Source organism: Notolepis coatsorum (genome assembly GCF_963971535.1).
Source record: "Notolepis coatsorum genome assembly, chromosome: 4".
Lineage (NCBI taxonomy): Eukaryota > Metazoa > Chordata > Actinopteri > Aulopiformes > Paralepididae > Notolepis > Notolepis coatsorum.
In genome coordinates, this window is record NC_140168.1 from 154589922 (window position 1) to 154598662 (window position 8741).

Genomic DNA, 8741 nt, shown 5'->3' on the forward strand with positions numbered 1-8741 from the left:
CTGCTGCTGTCAAGCAAAGAGGGAGAAAATATAACTGTACCACCCAGAAATCACAGTAAAGCTGACCGGGGTTTAGGTTCATGTGCTGTGAGAGAGGACATCTAATCACTGACAGCTTCACCACGTCACTCTCATTTCCAAGCAGGTTATTTGTGTGTGTGTGTGTGTGCGTGTGTGTGTGTGTGTGCGTGTGTGTGTGTGTGCGTGTGTGTCTGTGTGTGCGCGTTTGTGCGTGTGTGTTTGTGTGCTTGTGTGTGTGTGTGTGCTTGTGTGTGTGTGTGTGTGTGTGTGTGTGTAGTATGTGTGTGTGTTTCATTCACTTAAGGGCTGTGAATAGGGGTGTAACGGTACGTGTATTCGTCACGCGAATTTACGGTACGGCCATCACGGTGCGGTACGCGCGCCATACGACGAATACTCCTCAGCGCAAACACACCATTCGCACATTCGAGAACAGCGCGCGGCACACTGTCACAGTCGGGATACAGACTGTGACGAGCGAGCGAGAGAGAGGGAGAGAGAGAGAGACAAAGAGGGAGAGAGGGGGACACGGATCACCACACACACGGCGCACGTGGGGAAACACACACACGCAGTCGGGAGCGTGCGCAAACCGCTCCGCATCCCTCCCTCTCCGACTTCAGTTCAGAGCGTGCGAAAGTTCACGAGAAAGGCACATTTACATTGGAACAGCTGCAGGGTCGTTTTCTTGTTCGCTCAATAACGTTAACCAAATGAAACCAATGGAAAGACACACACGCGCGTCGCCGACACACACACACACGCCAACAAACACATCAACATTCTCCCCACAATCAAATAAAAAAAAGAAACATACTTTTCCGGACAGATCATCTGAGCTCCACTGTGTTTAAATCCAAATAATCCTCTGCCATTGTTGTAAGTAACATGTCATCTGTTCTCTAGTATTCAGTCTCGTCGTGAAGTTAATTATCTCTGGAAGTGAAACTGAAACTTAAGGATGCGCAAGGATAAGTTGTTAAAGGGGCAGTAGGCAAGTGGATGCCTGAACACAGAATGACACCAGTATCACTGACTACCACGGCAAGCCTATAGAAAATTATTCTATTTAATAATTATTATTATTATTATCATAAATATAATATATTAAAAAAAATAAAAATAAAAAAAATATAATTATTATAAAAAAAATGTAATTATGTTGTACCGAACTCGTACCGAACCGTGACCCCAATACCGAGGTACGTACCGAACCGTGGCTTCTGTGTACCGTTACACCCCTAGCTGTGAATTTGAAGTTGAACCAGAGAACGCACAGACAGAAAGATGTGTCTTTGCTGATAATACACAAATCCTTTTCAGAAAGAGAATTAAGTCAGAAAGAGAGAGAGAGAGAGAGAGAGAGAGAGAGAGAGATAGAGAGAGAGAGAGAGAGAGAGAGAGATACTCTAAGGTAGAGCTTTAATATCCCAGAGGAGAAACTGCATTGTTGTTCCACTATTATGGATTCCATAACATTGCTTCGTTACTACTAACAAATTGGTTTTCTCTGTTGCCAAAGGTAATGTGGATCCACTCGTGACACACGCAAACACACACACATGAGCCGCGTGCGTACGGCACCTGCAGACGACGCTAGCGGGATAGACGGAGTGCAGAGCTCAATATCAATTGAATGCAAAACACTGCATTCCCTTGTCCACCACTTACTTTTATATTAAATAAATACAGAGGAAATCTGTTGTGAAATCATGCTTTTCCATCTGAAAAATGCTGGATCCCTCCAGAGCCTTCAAGCCCTGTTCCTCTCTGCTCCCCCTCCCCCAGCCTTCATACTGTCTCCACCCTCCAGCCTTCATACTGTCTTGTTTGTCATTAACTTTTTAAAGAAAGGGGATAACGTAAGGTTATTCTATAACCCTAGTTATATGAGTATAGCGAGCGCTCTGCTCTATTGGAACTATCCCTTTATCCAGTCTAATATTGAATAATTTTCTCCACATCCGCTCCTCTACATAAGCGGGGTCGTGGCCACACCATCAGCTCCTTCCCAAGTCTTTCACCACCGAAGGCGAAGACCACTGGGTCCTCAGTGAGTCAGAGCAGAGCGCTCGCTATACTCATATAACTAGGGTTATAGAATAACCTTACGTTATATTATCGTATAGCATAGCTTACCCTCTGCTCTATTGGAACACAGGAGCTGAGCAGAGCGGAAGCTTGACAAATGTACCCGCTGAGGCCCCCCACAACCATCAGAACCGGGGAGGACCCGAGCCCCCTGTACCCCCCTAGAGGAGGACGGGAGGGAATCGGATCCGACTGTGCGAAGAGAGTTTAGCTCAGGCGCGCATCCCACATGCCACCAGGGAACGGACGGGAAGCAAAACACCCCTGTCACAGTCCCCAACATCACAGGGTCCAAGGTCAAGAACCCAACCCTGTGGCAAGGCCGTAGCAGCGGAGCGCGGAGGAGGACCCAGCCCTAGGAACAACCTGAGGGCCAGGACCCCCCGAAAAAAGGGGGCCCGGTGAGGTCAACGATGCCGTAGCATCGGGACCCCACCAGACGGTCACTGGTGACACCACCCCCCACATCGCCAGCGTATCGGACAGGGCCTAAATCAAGAGTAGGCCCTTCCCCTCTTTGGCATGCCGCTCTGAAACACTCTAGCTTACTGCACCTGGTATTCCCAGGGGGTCTCCCATCCAAGAACTAACCAGGGCCGAACCTGCTTAGTTTCCGAGATCTGACGAGATCGGGCGTGTCCAGATTGGCATGGCCGTAAGCCCCAAGAGGCTCCAGCGGGGTCGAGGCTCAAAGAAGAGGCCGACACAATTGGCAGACGTCATGAAAGATGCGAGGGCACACTCTCGGGCAGACGGGGTCAAGCCCGGCCTCAACCCGAGAGTCGACTCTGCTACCAACACACCGGAGAACCAACCACCTCCCTATGTTTAGTTTAACAGGAGGCGGTTGTTCCCTTAACCCACCAAGAAAACTTAGAAACATAACTGCCCGTATACACAGGCTATACAAGCAGTACAAGTGTTTCAGTTTTCAAAGGGTTAACCCAGGCCAACAGGTCGACGAGAACGAGTCCGGACCTGGGCCTGGCGGACCGGGACCTACACAGGGATGCCTAGAGGGGTTGACAGCAACCACCTCCACAGCCCCCTCCCATCCCTGCCCAGCAGGGGGGGGAGGAGTGAAACAAATGGAGAAGGACCAGGCCCCCTAACACAGCGCAAGGTACAACACAGTATGGACCAAGCACGTCACTGTTATGGGCAAGTCGTAGTGGCATACATATGACACACACATCCACGACATCAATCCCCGCGAAGCCCGGACCGACCCAGCATTTCCCCCCCGGAAAAGCACAAAGTCCTTCGGGGTACCAGAACAGCAGATCTGCGCCCCGGCGGACAACGGGTTAACTGACCTGGTCCGGTGCGACCAGAACCAGTCCTGCGTCCTAGTCACGCCGCCATCCCCAGTCCTAAGAGGGGGGTAGGTACGGGTGTCGATCTAAAACATCACAGAGGGCGCCACCAAGATGGACAGAACGTGAATGCGCTGCTCCTGGTGGCCCACCTCATGGGCGTGAGACCCCTCCGCCAATGTAATGATCTACTCCGTCATCTCCCCCCGGAGATGCACGTGAGTCATCGAGTCTAACCTAGTGCACTGGCGCTCGGTAGAGATAAAAAATCTCCTTCCTAGTCGCCCGCATAAAAAACGCTGTTTCTATGAATTGGGCCCATAACGTGGTTCCACATTGGAAGCACCCAGGGCCAGCGCTATATACACGTCAAGAACCCGAAACACATCAATAGCGAATTCTAATAGGAAACACCAGACAACGTTCCCTCCATGCTGTCTGGGACGAGCAGCAGGAATCCGGTCAATAAGAGACAGACACAGGCCTTATATGACGCATCTGAGGGCAACCCCGTCAATTCTGCTCCTCACATAAGAGGGGAAGACAGAAGTTCCCCCAGAGAGACCTCTACGTGAGTACAATTGAAAAAGATACACGCAATAATAATTGGGCCAAGTGACCAACGGCCGAATACACACTGTAATAGAGAGCAGAGCAGAAAACAAACAGTTTTCGAATGCATCGCATCATCCAACTTTGACAAAGACAGCGGTCTGCAGCACAGAGCCTGTAATCTCACGGATGTCTCCTGGCCAATAGGAAAACGCGCCCAGTGACGTATCCCATGGCCGGGGGGAAAAACCTGTGACCCACCCCTCCTAACATGGAGTGGAACCAGGGAACCACCCCCCCCTTCCCCCTCCCTGTGACGCGCTGCCCCTCAGCCGACAGGTCCCACCTCCCGGCCAATCAGTAAAGAGGGGGGGAAGGATTTATTAGCCCACCCCTTATGACCCCTCACCCCTGATACGATGCAACAACAAAGCAGAGCCATGACACCAGTCGTAGCATGCTACATGAAAGCGCATTATACCTGTTAGGGTAACAGCTTCACATTCTGCATGCCAGCCACAGACGATAACATCATCTGTGCAAAAACTGGCTTTATACATGGCTTCAGGCTCATGTGCAAACTTGCCACCTGAATTTTTTACACCTTTACACTAAAGTAAGAAAAAAACAGACCAAGTGAGGGGCCAAAGGCCTTGGTAAACTTCTGTAGGCCAACACCTAACCCAGTTGTGGATTCAATGCCACGTTTACTTAAACGTGAACACGATACACACAACCCTCTATCACAATAAAAAAGGGCAAAAGTTCACTCTCACTACTGCAAGAGGAACGCCGTTTTCTATGATGAGAGAAGTCCTCGATCAAGTGCTGGTCACAGGCCTTGCTAAGTCTACATAACAGCGACCAAACAATTTTCAGAGAAACTGCCTCTCTCTAAGTAAGAGCACAACCCCAGCAAAAGCTAAGGGATTTACACCGTATCCCCAAGAATATAGTGAATCAACACACATTTTGTAAACAAAATCATATTTGAGGGGAGGGGGGGGGGGGGGGGGCAGGGGCAAACCGGGGAATAATTTCACCCACCCCCTCACCACCTCACCCCTGATGCGACACCAAATGAAAAAACAGAGCAGTGATACCCAGCTCTGCTTATGTGTGAAAAAAACTTGCCACTTGTTATTTCCATCATTACCCTCAAGTAAAGAATAACAAGCTAAGAGAGGGACTCAGGCCCTCGATCATATGCCACTATGTACAGCATTGTAGGGTAACACCCAGCCAGTTGTGGGCTCAGCCACGTTGTCTAAACGTTACATGAACACACACAACTTCTCATCATACAACAAAAAACCCAGTTCATTTTTACTCACGTAAAAAACAACGCTGTTTCTAGGTAGAGAGAAGACATAAGCCTTGGCCAACGCTAACCTAAGCTATACAAAAACGACCAAGACAATTTTCACAGCACACGTCGTATCTCCAAATGTAGTGAAGTAACATATGTTTTGTTAAACAAAGACATTGTTATTAACCAAAAACATTCGGGAGGGGGAGGAAGGAAGAGTGGGGTAATGTCCAATGGACATCTTACCTGCACTAACGAACGCAGGACGAAAGGCTGTGACACAGGTTGGTCTACCACGTTGACGAAGACCTTTCGCTGGCAAGGCCAGAAGAGGCAATGGCCGGAGCCTTGCTCCGCCGTGACGCCCCCCTCCTGCAGCCGGTCATAGCGCAGGCCCGACGACATCTTCTGCCAGAGATGACGTCGTAGTCAGAGTGCCAGGGCCCAGCTATTCTCACGGCTAGCGCCAATGGTTGTAGCATAAGCTAAACAGCTAACTCTAGCCTAACTGATAGCATCAAGCTAACGTTTCCAGCCGAGCTCAGCCGCCAACTAACGCCGTGGCAAGCTAAGCGGCTACTACTGAAAGCTGCACAACGTGAGAAAAAGCAATGAAGGCCAAAACTTCAGACAGCCGCTGTCTTTTCCTCTTCTTGTCAGAAGAAAAAAGGGAAAAAGGCAACACACGCCCCTCTTCAGAACGGTGTTTACCAGACACAGCGGTATCGACAGCAAGCCCCTCGTTGTACGCGGGCTGCAGCCGACCTGAGCCGGAGATATTCTCATAACGAAACACCAAGCTCACCCCCCTCGCACCGGGTGTTTTTCATCTTGAAAAGCGGGGCCAGCACAGCGGCAGAGGGTATCCGTTTGTCCAGAGACGCTGGGAATTGAACCGCAGATTCGGAATCACGGTCCCAGGAAAACAAAGCTACGAATTCACTGAGGAGGAGCTAATGTTATCGTGGGGCATCAGACTAGAACCCCCTACACGCCGCTAAGGGGCAGCGAAAAGGATTCTAGCCTGGAGCCGACCTCCATAAGCTGTGCAGTTGACCCCCCACAACTGACACACCTGGCGCCCGCGTCGCAAAAAACATCACCCGCCCAGAGAGGCCATCAGCCCCCACACAGCCGACCACCTCCCAAGCATAGTGTCCAGCTGCAGAGCCGGAGACAATGCGAAGCGCCGGTGGGGGTCAGAATGATCATCATCTTCTAGACACTCGTTGGCGAAGACATTATCGCTGTATTTCCTTGAAAATAGTGAGAGAGAAAACAAAGATATAATGTCAACGCAGCTCCTCTTCTCCAATAACTATTTCGGCACTAAACTCTAAAATGGTGTATACAGGCACTTTTTCGGTGGTGAAAATAGGGAAGGAGCTGATAGCGTGGCCACGACCCCGCTTATGTAGAGGAGCGGATGTGGGTGTGGCCAGGCGGATGGGTGTGTGCATGTGGAGAAAATTATTCAATATTAGACTGGATAAAGGGATAGTTCCAATAGAGCAGAGCGTAAGCTATATGATAATATACATTTACATTTAGTCATTTAGCTGACGCTTTTATCCAAAGCGACTTACAAGTTCTGTACGACAAGCCATCAGGAAGGGCACAACTCTATCAGCTGAGTAACAATGTTCATCAAAGTGTTGAGTGCTACAGTGTAGGTTAGTTTATTAGGACAAGTGCATGACAGTATGGTTAGTTAGGGTTAGATTTTTTTTTATTTTTATTTTTTTTTAATTCAGATAATTGTTGAAGAAGTGCGTCTTTAGTCGACGGCGAAAGATTGGACGTGTTTCGGCTGTCCTAACTGGGGTGGGTAGTTCATTCCACCATTGTGGGGTAAGGACTGACTCCAGCTGGCATGTAGTCGGACGGTTCGACGTTACCAGTGTCAGGGTCTCGGCTTCTGTAATGGGAGAGAAAGATGACAGAGTGAAGGATGAGGTTCTCGATTCAGCATTTGGAATGGGTGGGGGTTGGGAGAAGGAGCTGCGGATGTTCTCCACTTTTTCCTCAAAGAAGATCGCAAAGTCTTCGGCAGAGAAAGATGAGGGAGGGGGGGGGTGGGGGGGGGAGTGAGGAGGGAGGACATGGTAGCATGCAGTTTGCGAAGATTCTTGGCAGAGGCCTCGATCCTATGGTGAAAGAAAGAAGCTTTGGCATTAATAATGGTTTTGGAGAATGTTAACCAAGAGGTTGTGATATGTGTCGATGTCAGCAGTGAGGCGTGTTCAGCTGCTCTCAGGAGTCTTTGTTCTCTCACTGGATCTGTCAGCCATGGACTGGGTGGGGGAACGGCAGGCAGGTTTCTCAACGAGGGGACAGAGCTTGTCGAAGGAGGTTGCAAGGGCTGAGAGGAGGGTGGAGGTTGCCATCTCTGTGGAGAGAGCAGAGAAGGTGTCACTCAAAGGTAGAGTGGATAGTATGTCAGAGGAGAGGGGTGGAGGGGGATAGGGAGGGCAGGTTGCGTCTGAGTGAGACGGTTTGAGTTGGGGTGAAGACCTTTCGGTTAAGCATGAGAGTTAGTGAGAAGGATATGAAGGAATGGTCAGATACATGTAGGGGAGTTACCGTGGTGTTAATGATGCTGGAGTTACGGGAAAATATGAGATCCAAGGAGTTGCCTGCTTTGTGGGTGGGAGGCATGGCAGTGGGAGTCAGGTCAAATGATTGTAGGAGGGAGACTACTATGACTGACTGAGATGAGTCAGGGCAGGTTGAAGTCGCCCAATAGAAGGAGAGGGGTACCATCTCATCTCAGTGCCTCCACCCCGCCTGGAAGGTCGAGGTGTGTGAGTGAAGTTATAGTTTGTAGATAATGCTGCAGGTGTTGATGAGTTATTGGGGGTTATCCAGGTCTCAGTTAGAGCCAGGAGCTGCAGATTTTGACTATGGGCGTAGGCAGTAATGAAGTCAGCTTTCTTGACTGCTGATTGACAATTCCATAGGCCTCCCTGTACTGTGACAGGTGTATTAGTGGCTGTAGGAGGGTAGGATAGATTAGCCGGGTTGCTAGCAAACTGGCGGTGGGTGGGTTGAATCTGTTCTGGGGGAGCAGATTGTGGATATGAGACACATTGTGGTGTCAAGAGTGGCAGGGAGGAAGTAGAGAAATAGCAGAGTGGGAGGGAAAGGGAGATTTTTCAGAGTGGAGTGTAAGATAGGATTATGGTGTACTTAGCACTGGGTGGATCCCTGGATTCCTCTGCGAATAACTCCAGGAAAACTCCTCTTTGTCCCTCTTCGTTTCTCGACGCTTCGCTGACGCTAAGCCAGCAGGCCTTTAAATCCCTATCACTAATTAGTGCTTTCTAACACCTGGCCCTTAATGGGTCACTTAAGGAAACAAAATGGCCGCTTTAAACACGCCCCTTAATCAAGTCAGCTGGTCAGGTCAGCAATCAAGTCTCAGTTTAAAGATATTACTAAATGACTTAAAA

At 49.6% G+C, this 8741-nt stretch overlaps 1 protein-coding gene across 1 annotated transcript in view; it reads left to right on the top strand.

Moving 5' to 3' along the window:
- Positions 1-8741, top strand: part of cntnap3 (contactin associated protein family member 3) — a gene marked incomplete at both ends in the record, with an annotated part of 430462 nt that overhangs the window by 240185 nt on the left and 181536 nt on the right. The gene's annotated exons all lie outside the window — the stretch shown is intronic.